This window comes from Cyprinus carpio, unplaced genomic scaffold (genome assembly GCF_018340385.1).
Source record: "Cyprinus carpio isolate SPL01 unplaced genomic scaffold, ASM1834038v1 S000006548, whole genome shotgun sequence".
NCBI classification, from domain to species: Eukaryota; Metazoa; Chordata; class Actinopteri; order Cypriniformes; family Cyprinidae; genus Cyprinus; species Cyprinus carpio.
The window spans coordinates 484,995-499,200 of record NW_024879211.1 but is presented as its reverse complement, the minus strand read 5'-3'; the positions used below and the strand labels follow the sequence as shown (position 1 = coordinate 499,200).

The 14,206-nt window shown below is 35.6% G+C and overlaps 1 long non-coding RNA gene across 2 annotated transcripts; it reads right to left on the bottom strand.

Moving 5' to 3' along the window:
* Positions 1-3,904: 3,904 nt before the first annotated feature.
* Positions 3,905-13,800, bottom strand: LOC109073955. Of its 2 annotated transcripts, XR_006159457.1 has the most exons (5): positions 13,677-13,800; positions 13,510-13,581; positions 11,390-11,449; positions 11,248-11,291; positions 3,922-4,003 (listed from the first exon to the last, which is right to left on the bottom strand). It is a non-coding gene; the product is annotated as an uncharacterized LOC109073955 (long non-coding RNA). The 2 variants fall into 2 exon arrangements; XR_006159458.1 differs by lacking the exon at positions 11,248-11,291 and having other exon boundaries at positions 3,905-4,003.
* Positions 13,801-14,206: the final 406 nt, after the last annotated feature.

Here is a 14,206-nt window from a genome sequence, read left to right as displayed (position 1 = left end):
AAATTACTGTGTGCAAATAATTGTATAGAAAGAGCAATTGGTAATCATTTAATTCACTGTTTATACAAAAACTGTAAACTCAACTGTTATAATATGTGACAATATTAAATGTCATGTTATAATCATATTTTCATACAAATGTTATACCTGAGATCAGGCAATGAATCTCCACTCTTAAACTTCAATGGTTCTTGCATAGACCCGTCACTCTTCACAGACACACAGCTGGGCTCTGCTTCTGATCTCTTCTGATGAACAGAACTAAAACAGAACAGAACAGATTTAACCCTTAATATGAGAATCATCTCAATATAATAAGATAATCATCCTAATATACTTCAAAATGTATTTTATATAAAAAAAACACTTTTGTAGGCTTTTGTGGTCTTATTGTTTTTAATGAATATTATAAAAACCATACACAAAATAAACTTGTTTTATATATAAACAGTACCTGTGTCCTGGAAAAGAACTGTCATCTCCAGATGTTTGTGGTTCATCCATGATGGATCTGAACAGTTTGATCTCCACCGCGGACAAACAAGTGAAGCTATGAAAAAAAAATCACAAAAACTATAATAAAAAATATTTATTCAATATTTTAACATTCTGTATTGTAAATAATACATTCTGTCTGTTTAAAGTAGCTAAACATCACCTCTGCTCATTTACAGTCACTTTTATACCATTCTCGTCACAAGAACACTAAATGATCTTTAGCAAATGTGATGTGACAGTCATTGTGTCATATTTTCTTGTACAGCTGAAGTGTGAGATGGGAATATGCATATGTAAATTGTATTCAGATGAGGTTATACATAGTAAACTAGATGTTGAATGCTCCATATCTAGTTATTTCAGGGATGAGACGGGGTGTGGATGAATATAAACAAAATCTTCTGCAGGATTTATAAAGGAACATTTTAAGGATGAAATATAAGTTTAATACATAAAATATACACTATATTTGTGGGAAAAGAAACTAAAACAGACTTTGATGGCAAATGAAATTTCACTTAGAAAATTTTAAATTTTACAGTGTCATCAGCTACGGTGTTAGAATCCAGTGTTACGATTTTGTGTTGTATTTATTCATTTTGAGTAGTTTCAAGAGGAAAACAAATGTAGAAGAGATTCTGGATCAAGATTACACAAAGAACATGAAGGTGAGATATTCTCCTTATATTAATTAAGAAAGATAATGCACGAGTTATATCTATGAGTAAAATACATTTACTACATTTCATATTACATACAGTGTAAAACAACCTTATTTCAACCTTTACAAAACTATAGGGTAGGTCATAACAACAGTAGCTACTTTCATTTACACTGATAATTATATTAAGTTTGAAGACATGTTTAAAATCTTGTAATCCCTAGTTGACCATATTTAATCATATTTCTTGAGTGCTTCATGATTAATTTAGTATTTCATGCTTACTTACATTAATAAGGATCAAAATGTCCTCAGTATCCCATTACAAACCTGTAAATTATCACATAAACAAATAAAAAAAGACTTCAGTATGTCTTAGGTCTCTCGTTATGTACAAGTCAATTCCCACATGAGCAAATAAAAAAGACAATTTTTCAAAAAGAAAAAAAAAATCAATAGTAAATCTTACAAACAGGTGTAAACGTTGCCCGCAAAACAATCTGCATTCACTTTCATTTTGTCAGAAAGGTTGTCAAACCTGTTTGGAGAGAAGAAAACACATCATCACAGTAGTTTTTAAAGAGACAAGAGACTGATTTGATCAAATATTTGGTAACAATTTATAATGACAATCAGTTCCAAGTAAATTAAAAGTGTTTTGTTAATGATGAACTTATAATTTACTAAACATTAATATGCAATTGTAGATGATTAATAAGTGTCTGAAAATGTCTGAAAATCTCACTGAAAATTCGTATTAATTCATACAAATTAACCAAGCATCTGGGTCATATGAAATCGTACAGTTTGTTAATAGTATTTAATGCAACCATATCTAATGGCGAATTCATACTAATTAAAACTATATATACACTATATAGTTCGAACTATACGATTTATATCATTCAAGAAGCGTGACCCAACTCTCGTTTGGAAAACATCTCAATATTTTACAGCACTTTACACGCTACACCAAGTGAGCACTCGATCCCAGTGTCCTGGTGTTTAATATAAAGTCCATTATATGTTCTTTAATCAGATCGGCTTCTTAATGTTAACTTTCTGCATTATATCTGTCTGCTCTACGTCGGCTTACTTTCTTTTTGTTCCAAATGATTGAAACCAATACATATTACTAGCTAGCGCCTAGCATGATTAAACACTAGCATCAGCTTTCACGTAACGTGACACAGATCTTTGATCCATTTATCATATTCATATTACATTAAAGGAAGTAGTAATTACCACTCTAGTTCAGCTGTTGTAATTAATGCACAGTAATGCCTTACCATGCTTTTACCACAGTAGTTCTATGGCAGTATTTTGTAGTAGTAGTAGCACAGTAACCACAACCATAGCCTCACTTTTACCACAGTAACTGTAGTTACAAACTACTGCGGTAGTTTATAGTTATAGCACAGAAACTGCATCCATTATGTTTTTACCACAGCAGCTGTAGTTCAGTTCAGTTACCACAACAATTACTATGCCCCATACAGAAGTCACATAGATTGAAATATATTTCAAATAAATACATTTTTATATATTAAAATAAATTAAATTTAAATAGAAGAAAATATGTTTTAAAATATATGTAAATATATTTTAAAATATATTACAAAAATATATTTAAATATTTGATTTTGGCAGCTTTTTAATATTTTCCACACATATTAAACATATGTAAATATATTTTTATTGGAAAATTTACATATATTTATTTCCCATATATGCAAATACATTTAGATATCAGACTATGTAAATATATTCATTTGGAATATATGTCTATATATTAATTTCTAATATTTGTTAACATATTAGATTTATGTACATGTAAAATATATTACATTTACATATATGTAGATATATTTTATATTGTAAATATCTACATATATTTATTTCCCATATATGTAAATACATTTAGATATCAGACTATGTAAATATATTAATTTGCAATATATGTCTATGTATTAATTTTTTATATTTGTTAACATATTACATTTCAGTACGTGTAAATATATATATGAATTTAAACATTCAAATACTGAACAGAAATTGGTGACTGAAAAATGTAAAAATCCCCAGACAATGCAACTTAAAAACTGTGACAGTATAAATTCACTTGCAAAAATGAGCAGTACATTCAGATGACAAAACACCTACTATAGAAAAAAAAAAGAACTTTATTGAAATTGACAAAAGAACAGAGTGCACATAAACTGCACAATTAAAACATAAATCAAACCAGCAACTTTACAGAAATTGCTATTTTGAATACTAAAGTATCATGCTAAAACCTGAAAAGTAATTCTTGAAGAGAAGATTATTTTTTTAATTAATGAAATAAAGTATGTTAAAAAAAAAAAATGTAGAGTTGTCTAATAGAGAGGGTGAAAGAAGAACATCCAAACCCTGCCCCTGCTTCAAAAAATTTTTATGGATTTATATAATGGTGTTTTTTCGTAAAGTAAAGGCAGGGGCAAAATTAACACTGGGTGAAGGAAGGACTGGAAACAATAGCGAGTTATGGTGTATCAAAGTTGGTGTTTTTGGAGTGTGTGTGTGTAGTTTAATTTGTAGAACAAAACATCAAAGTAGTGTCATGTTAATTTTGCCACTGCCTTTACTTTACGAAAAAAACACCATTATATAAATCCATAAAAAAATTTGAAGGAAGCAGGGGCAGGGTTTGGATGTTCTTCCTTCACCCCATCTATTAGACAACTCTAAACTCTAACAGGCTCTCCTTTTTCTGCAGTTGGAACCTCAGTTCTGCCAACTTGGAATTGATGGCCTGTCCCAGGTGTCCAGCAGTTGCCTTTTCATGGCATTTCATGACAGCATCTGCAAAACAAAAAAAAAGAAAGAAGATAAAAAAAAAACATTTGGATTAGTCAGTTGTTACTTGATATGATTCTGGTCAAGTGTTTGTACCCTTAACCCTTAAGGGGCGGTCACACTGCACTTTTCGTTCCATTGACTTCCATTCATACGCATGCGAATGCGTCAGACCGGAAACGCAAGCTCATTTCGCTACGTTCCAAAGTTCAAGTTTGGTGAACTCTGACCTGCGAATTCGCATCACGTGAAGACATGGGACCAGTAGAATATCGATACGTCACTGCGTGACCTCTCTGTACAGAAATTCAAAAATTAAGGAAGAGCTAATTTTAGCCGTAGCGCAGCATCCTATTTTATATAATACATCTTTAAAAGATTATTTAAAAAAAAAAAAGTGTCAGTGGAAACAGGAACAGATGGTACATTTGAATGAGGACACAATTTTTTTATTGCTTAGTGTGTATGTATTTATATTGTAGCGTATCAGGCCTGAACCAGACAAATTAAAGATTCGATCTGGAGCCTGGTTGAAACATGAGCCGAATTCCACAGAAAGGCAGGATGTTGTAAATCAACTCCTAGCACCACAGTCTGAAGCAAGATAACTAACCAACTCTTTCAGAGAACAGCTTTCAACATTAACACCACTAGAACAATTATTGACAATTTCAATTCGGAGAAGAGATTGTCAAATTTGGGGCAAGTATGACATCAGAGACAAGAATTCTGAAGTGAGTGCTTTGAAAGACCACCTTGAAAGGTACAGAACTGAAACGGACAATCTGACCCAACAACTAGACGATACCAACGATGAGCTCTACATGGTCAGAAAAGAACTCCAATATGCTTACAAGCAGAAACAAGAGCCAAGGAAAGAGATACATCTCTTAGCCTCATCACTGCTGAGCAGAGCAGAGTCCCCACGTCCAAGAACTGGCATATGACGAAAGGAGCGAAGGGCCACAACTCAAAACCTCACCTGCCTTCGCCACACAACCCTTTCTTGCCAACGAAGGAAAACCTCCCGTCCAAGACCTTGGAGCTGCACACGGGATGACCATCAAAGACCATCAGCAGGTTCAACCCGAACTCCACAGAGGGCCACGACATCCAGGCTTACCTGCAAGATATCGAATTTCATCTGGAAATGAGACCTCATGTGACTGACAGAGACAGATTATACATCCTCAGAGCCACGTCCAGTCCAGAGGTACGTAACTTCCTAGATAGACAGCCCAGTCAAACAAAGTCAAACTACCAGCGACTTTGTGAGGTCCTGATTAAAGAGTTTATAGACCCAGAGTCTGAACATGGACTGTTGACTGCCTTGGAAACCAAACAAGGTCGACAAGAGACTCCACAAGCTTACTACAACCGACTCCGACAAGCCTACTTTGGTGCACACACAACAAGCCTGACCTTGAAGAGGATGTGAACTTCAAAAGCCTCTTCCTAAAGAATCTGCACCCTGGAGTCAGCCACCATCTAGGCGTCATGGCCATGCAACAGTTGCGTGACCTAACACAGAAGGCCTATAACAAGCAAAAGATGGCCTCAAAGAAAGGTAACAAAACCTCCACACTCTTGAACTCTGTCAACAAAGACTCAAGCCTTGCACTGGACGACACCCAGTGGCATCACAACACCAGAGTCTTCCATCAAGAGCACAGAGAACGTGACACCCATGTCCACAACCACTTTCATCCCAACCGCTGGAAAAATCCATGGGACCCGCCAAGCTTCTCAAGAAACCAAAAGGATAAGAACAACTGGAAACCTAACCAGACATCCAAAGGTAATCACTTGACTCACCCACACGAGTTGCTCTTGGATAAGCAACTCCAACTAAAAGAACCACATTCCTGTCTGTGCAACAACGACCACCAGAGCACAGAAGGTCAGAAAGTCTGCCACAGCCAGAAGGCACCACAAGAAGAGTGCAACATAGGAGACAAAGTTTTGCAACCCAGCTTCACCCAGCCATGCCAAACTACCTCCGACTGTCTGCTAAAGAACTTCCTGCCTTGCTGGACTGACCCCCATTAGACCATGGACACGGCCCTCATCCAAGCCAAGGATGCAGAGAGCCAGTCTTCAGTGACATACAAGCAAAGGGGGGAGACAACACAGACTGAAACAGATCTGACCACACATACACTACACCTTTAACACACACAACATTACCTACACCCAGAGGTAACCACATCTACTGATAACACATTCAACAAACATATTCTTCCCACAGGTAGAATATCCAAATTTTAGCGTAACAAAAGTTACATTTACCCACCATGAAGAAACATTCAGCCATCCTTCTTCCCCTCTTTCCTGAGTAGGTGAAACACCTAGACACCCTGCAAGGCGTCGAAATGAAACTAGGAAACCAGACTGAAATTCCTAAGGAGACCTGTTAACCTCTCTGGTCTTCACAGGACATATCCTTACTCCACAGAATGGCACAGAGAATGCCTTCCCATGCATATATGCACCAAAATGAACTCAAAAAAGGCTTCTAAATGGATGTCAGTCCATTGCTTAACTCCATATCATACATGTAATCCACACATTTGATTATAATGTTTCTAATCACTTATTGTGTATGTCTTTTTAAACAACTCTTGAATAGCTTAAGGGATCATATTCATGTTTAGTATGATATTCTTTCGAATCTTCTTGCTTGAAACGTCTCTGACCATCAGTTATTTGTCAAATGTATCATATTCTTGTTATAGGAATCATGTCCAAATTATACCCTGCAAGAGCGGGAAAATTCGGACCACGTGCTTGATAAGAAAACATATGATTTATGAATGGGTGGGACAAACATCGCAACACACCGAGAAAAGACAATATCTAATTGGTCAAGACAACATTTGAGGTGTGGCCAAAAGGCCAGTTTAAATACTCAGGACACCATCAAATTTTGCTTTTAACATCTGCTTTTTAGCTTTTAGCTTTTAGCTTTTGCTATCAAGTCATGCCGGCTTTTAGCTTTGCTTGTAGTTTTAGCTTTTAGTCATGGTTTTTGTCATCACTTTTAGCGTTCTTCGAGCGTCGTTCCAGCGTGCTTCGGCCTGCACGCCTGCTGCTACTTAGCCACGATGAGAAGAAACACCACCTAGTCTCGTCAAACACTTTACTTCTATTCTTTTACTTTAGTTTCTTTTTTTTTCCGTTTGAGAGTTTCGTGTTCTGAGTTAAGTTTTGTAACACCGTGTCTCCGAGTCCGACCTCAAGTGCCCATTCAACTTCAACTTCAACTCAGCATCGTCAGCCAACGCCCAACCACGGGCTTCCCAAGACGTCACTTCAACGACTACTGAACTTCCAGCCAATCAGCAACCTCGGGAAACCCCCTTTTCAGCGACAACAAAGGGAACCCCGTTACACAGGCATCACAAGTAACGTACCTCCAGACTCTGATCTGTACTGGCGTTATCTAATAAAATTTTAACCTCATTGAGGAACTCAATGCGGGGGTTAATTAAGTGATTAATGTTTGTTCATGTATATGCAATTTCACGTATTGCTGTAAACTTGGGATTTCACATTTTCATTCTCTTAAACTCATTCTTCCCTAACTTTCTATCTTCCTGCAACTTGTGTTAATGTGAGTGCGTGTGCTTATGTGTTAGATTAGTTTATATGTCTTAGATTTATCTACTAAAGCCTTATTCATATTGAAAAGAGAAGTATCTTGTGTTTTGTGCTTACAAGTTAATGTCTTAAACTGCCGATCTTGTTACTGTGCTAATTAATAGTGTTTTCACTATACTTTGGATATTAATATCCAGTGCAGATTTGAGGGTTAAACGGCTCGTTCAGTGAATCGCTGGCCGTTTCAGTGATCAGCCGTGAAACAGTGATTCTGTTCAAATTCCCTTTAAAATCTTAAATGATTCCCTTTGAGCTAAATTACAAAGAAAACAGTTACAATATTAGAGAGAGACAGACAGAGAGTAACACATAATAAAATGCTTTCGCACCGTCGCAAAAGGCACAGTACAAGCACATTAATCCATGTTGTGATAACTGAGGGGAGACCGTTAACATCACACCACCAATATTAGCATCGACTTCCCAAAAAAATCACAACACTAAAATTATAGTGTGAACCGCCCCTTTAAGATCACTGCACACTATAGTCAGATATTTTCGCACATTAAAAAATAAATACGACCTCACATGTCAATCACGTTTACACAATGCCTCCGAAACTTGTGTCCATCATAAAAAAATATTGGATCTTAACCACTGAAAGAATACTAGGACATAAGCCACGTTTCCATCATTCCGAAACTTTCGGGGGCAGGACTTGGGCGCTGAGCATGCTGATTGTTTGAGTTCACACAGCATTGTAATTTCAACCACCATTTATTCGGATAATTTTCAAAATATTAGTTATTGTGTCATAAAATGTAGTTTTAAAAGTATTTCAGGCTAGAATGTAGTTGTTGAAAACTCAAATCTGCGGTTTATTTATAAAGACAGCGCCTATTTAAAAATGTGTTTCGCCGATTTCGGACACGGTCAGCTCCATACTATCAGCGGAAGCTCAGAGCTTATGTATCCGCCTAGAGCGGTCTCAACTCGGCTAGTCCTTCTGATATGTGCCGCTGGCTCTGATGTCTCTTTAGTGGTTAAACATAAAATATAATTTGTTTTGTGTAAATCTAACTGGTAATCTTTGGTCTTCATTCAATTTATCTATATGTTAAAATGAAAATAAAAAGGAAATTGATATAATATATTTTGTTTCATTGTAATACCGAGGAGGCAAGTCCGAAATTTGCGTAATCAAGTACGCTGTTGCAGAATTACCGGACTTGCGTCGTTTCGTCCACGGGAGATCACACTCCCAAGTCGAACCTTGCAAAGTCCGAACTACCGAGGAGGCAAGTCCGAAATTTGCGTACTTTGTATTGAGAAACGTGCGCAGACCTACGTTACCAAACTATTTGCCTAATTTTCACGGTACTTTAGACCGCGGTGGAAACGCAGAAAGCAACAGGTCTGTGGGGGAAAACATACAGCATTATGGTCATTTCACACTGCCACCAATTTTGTTTTGTTTGGTCAGTGCGTTCACCCTGTTGGAGTATGGCAAGTGTGAAAAGTTCATTTGCAAAAACTGATAAATGCCATTTAAAAAAAAAAAAGTGCATTATTCTCCACGTATAGCGCGAACTGAACCCTAAATATGTTTGGTCAAAAAATCTGGTATTGTCCACTAACAAGGCATAATACAGGTCCTTCTCAAAAAATTAGCATATTGTGAACAAGTTCATAATTTTCCATAATGTAATGATAAAAAATTAAACTTTCATATATTTTAGATTCATTGCACACCAACTGAAATATTTCAGGTCTTTTATTGTTTTAATACTGATGATTTACAGCTCATGAAAACCCAAAATCTCAAAAAAAACTTAGCATATTTCATCCGACCAATAAAACAAAAGTGTTTTTAATACAAAAAAGTCAACCTTCAAATAATTATGTTCAGTTATGCACTCAATACTTGGTCGGGAATCCTTTTGCAGAAATGACTGCTTCAATGCGGCATGGCATGGAGGCAATCAGCCTGTGGCACTGCTGAGATGTTATGGAGGCCCAGGATGCTTCGATAGCGGCCTTAAGCTCATCCAGAGTGTTGGGTCTTGCGTCTCTCAACTTCTCTTCACAATATCCCACAGATTCTCTATGGGGTTCAGGTCAGGAGAGTTGGCAGGCCAATTGAGCACAGTAATACCATGGTCAGTAAACCATTTACCAGTGGTTTTGGCACTGTGAGCAGGTGCCAGGTCGTCGTGCTGAAAAACTAAATCTTCATCTCCATAAAGCTTTTCAGCAGATGGAAGCATGAAGTGCTCCAAAATCTCATGATAGCTAGCTGCATTGACCCTGCCCTTGATAAAACACAGTAGACCAATACCAGCAGCTGACATGGCACCCCAGACCATCACTGACTGTGGGTACTTGACACTGGACTTCAGGCATTTTGGCATTTCCTTCTCCCCAGTCTTCCTCCAGACTCTGGCACCTTGATTTCCGAATGACATGCAAAATTTGCTTTCATCCGAAAAAAGTACTTTGGACCACTGAGCAACAGTCCAGTGCTGCTTCTCTGTAGCCCAGGTCAGGCGCTTCTGCTGCTGTTTCTGGTTCAAAAGCACACGCCTGTGCACGGTGGCTCTGGATGTTTCTACTCCAGACTCAGTCCACTGCTTCTGCAGGTCCCCCAAGGTCTGGAATCGGTCCTTCTCCACAATCTTCCTCAGGGTCCGGTCACCTCTTCTTGTTGTGCAGTGTTTTTTGCCACACTTTTTCCCTTCCTACAGACTTCCCACTGAGGTGCCTTGATACAGCACTCAGGGAACAGCCTATTCGTTCAGAAATGTCTTTCTGTGTCTTACCCTCTCGCTTGAGGGTGTCAATAATGGCCTTCTTGACAGCAGTCAGGTTGGCAGTCTTACCCATGATTGCGGTTTTGAGTAATGAACCAGGCTGGGAGTTTTTTAAAAGCCTCAGGAATCTTTTTGCAGGTGTTTTAGAGTTAATTAGTTGATTCAGATGATTAGGTTAATAGCTCGTTTAGAGAACCTTTTCATGATATGCTAATTTTTTGAGATAAGGAATTTTGGGTTTTCATGAGCTGTATGCCAAAATCATCAGTATTAAAACAATAAAAGACCTGAAATATTTCAGTTGGTGTGCAATGAATCTAAAATATATGAAAGTTTAATTTTTATCATTACATTATGAAAAATAATGAACTTTTTCACAATATGCTAATTTTTTGAGAAGGACCTGTATAATTCAATATAATTCAAATATTAACAATGGTTGTTATAAATGTAATGTGAAGCTTTTACATTCACAATGCTCATTTTGATCTTGGTGGTGAAGTGTGCAGAAAATTCTGCTGTACTGAAATTTAGTCTTTGGTGAACAGTTTTCAAAGAGTGCAAATAAGATTTTAAGTTTAAAGCACCTTTCAGGCTTGTGTGAGGTTTCCACAAGCAACAAAGTTTACTTGAACAAACACTTTACTACATTTAAAGTTTAGAAAATCTTACTTATAATTCCCACCTTCACCATCGATCTGGCACGGCAGATGACCATTACAGACTGTTTCACTTTGAAGTGAGGCACAGTCACAGTACTCGGTTTTGTCTTACCAGTATTAATTTTCATTTCAAAGCACTTTTTTATTATCATCTGTCTCATTTTGAATTATGTTGTACCTCTCTGGTTGTAGTGTCCTCAGTGCAGTGTTAAACAGGATGGCCTTGTAAGACAACCAGGGCTCAAAAAATATTTGATATTTATTTGATATATATATTTTTTAATATCTGATAACTTTTGAATGTTTGAGGTTTTACTCACTAGTCAGATGGTTCATGGTGCCTGGAGAAGTTCTTCAACAAGAGGTCCACTCCAACTCTGCTGCACAGTCATCAGCATGAGAGAATATAGGAAAATAAACAATGTGTCACAGAGCCAACAATACGTAGTATACAATGTCAGATTTATTAGAAATAAACTACAGCAGAGGTGAAATGCAGAAAAGAAAAAGAATAATGTACAGAACATACAAAAAAATCTTAAGAAAAGAGAAATTACGTTTTTAGGTTATATATATATATATATATATATATATATATATATATATATATATATATATATATTATATATATATATATAAATATATATATATATGGGTATATATCTTTTAGATTTGTAATGTTTTTTAATGGAGTCTCTTATGCTCATCAAGGTTGTATTTAGTTGATCAAAAATACAGAAAAACAGTAATTTTTTTTATATGCAATTTCTAATATTGGTTTCCTATCTTATTATACTTTTAAATATAATTTTTATTAATTCACTTCTGTGACGCAGCACTGTATTTTCAGCATCATTACTCAGAACATCATTCTAATATGCTGAGTTATTATCAGTGTTGATAATATTATCAACTGTTGTGCTGCTTAATATTTTTTGGAACCTGTGTTCCATAAATAAAATAAAAAGTTAAAAACAACAGAATTTATTCAAAACAGAAATTTTGACAATATTCTAACAATATCACTTTTTATCTATTTAACACCTTAATCCTTGCTGAACAAATGTATTCTGAAAGTTTCTTTAAAAAAAGAAATGTACTGACCCCAAACAGTAGTGTATATTCAACACACACACACACAAAAAAATTATATATATATATATATATATATATATATATATATATATATTAAATAAATACTGTTATTTATACTTTTTATTTATCAAAGAATCCTTAAATAATATCACAGGTCCCAAAAAATATTAACCAGCACAACTGTTTCCAACACTGATAATAAATCAGCATAATTTAATGATTTCTGAAGGATCATAATGATGCTGAAAATTTAGCATGGCTTTACAGGAATAAATGATATTTTAAAGTATATTAAAATATAAAACTGTTATGTTAAATTGCAATGATAGGCTATTTCACAAAATTACAGTTTTTTCTTAATTTTATCAATTCTTTTATTATCTGTTCACATCTTATTTTTTATTATCTGTGTTGTTGTTGTCTCTGTGTTCTGGAAGCTTGTGACACTAAAACAAATTCCTTGTATGTGCAAACATACTTGACAATAAAGCTCTTTCTGACTCTGATTTGCATGTGTGTAATAGCTACAGTAGGCCTACTACAGTACAAATGGAAATGCTTATTTTTCAATTAAAGATAACTTATAGAATTAATGGACTGCTTTGGGTGCTTGACACTTCATTAATCATTTTGTGTTTTAAGAATGATATTCAAGGTTAAGAGTACGCTGTAAGTTATTTAAATATAAATAGTTTCATCTAGGTATTTAACAACATTACCTACATTAAAGAAAGATGACTTTCCTTATTGATTCTGTCTTCCCTCGGGTAAAATGCACGTTTTCTTGCATGGCTGGATGTTGGAATCACGTTGTTTGCATTCTCCCAGACTGATTAACTGTTAGCTGAAGTCGAAACGTGGACGTTAAAACACCTAACTCGGTTAGCGCGAGACGCCCTCGCTGTGAAGCGGGAGCGAGCAGTCGGCAGAGTACCCCTCTTTCTCAAAAACCCCCCCTAAAAAGGCTATGCTCACAAATCAAAACACTGGTCAAAAAAAGAAAAAATTGATTCTCAGCTTAGAGTTTGGTATTCGTATGGTCTAGGTGGTCATACGGCATATGCCTTAAATACAGGACAAACTGCGTTCCATACAGCTTTCATAATGAATGCTTCTTTGATGCCTTAAATACAGGACGATTCCATATTATACAGAACGGTTGGCAACCCTAATTAACAGTACAGTGCATACTTTTAGATTAAAATAATTAGCTTTTTTTATTCATCCATTAACAAATAGCCAGCAAAACATTTACAAAGCTATAAAAAAAAACTCATCTACAGATAATATGTGATTAAAATCCCAAACTTTCATAAATAAGAGCTCAAATCTATAGCTAGCTTACCTCTCATAGTTAGCCTCTGTTAGCTCACGGTTGTGATGCTAACGGACTTATTCCCATGACACTGAACCATTTCTGTAAATATTTAACAGAAGCGTGTCAATAACATGTAAGAAAGTGTCAGAAAAAGTAGTATGTATTATTTGTGTAATTTTAGGGACTAAACTTACCTGAAAGCAGTAAAAACAACAGTGAGAGACGGAGAGATTTGCTACTTGTCAGCTGAGTTGCCGCCCCGTTTCCATGGTAACTCCCTCCACAGTTTAAATGCACTTCGAATGTTCAACGCGCGCGCGCTTTAGCCAAAGCAACTTACAAATGAGGACAATGAAATACATTTAGTCATTTAGCAGACGCTTTTATCCAAAGCAACTTACAAATGAGGACAATGAAAGGCAATCAAAAACAACAAAAAGAGCAATGATATACAAGTGCTATAACAAGTCTCAGTTAGCTTAAACACAGTACACGTAGCAAGGGCTTTTAAACAATATAAATAAAAAGAAAACAGATAGAATAGAAAAAGAATAGAGCAAGCTAGTGTTAGAGGTCTTTTTTATAATTGTATAATAAATGAAAAGAAAATAGATAGAATACAAAAAGATTAGAAAGGTTTTTATTTTTTTTTTTTTTTTGAAAGATTAGAATTAGAATAGTGAGTGCTAAAGTTAGAGGGTCAAAAAAAGATGGAAGAGATGTG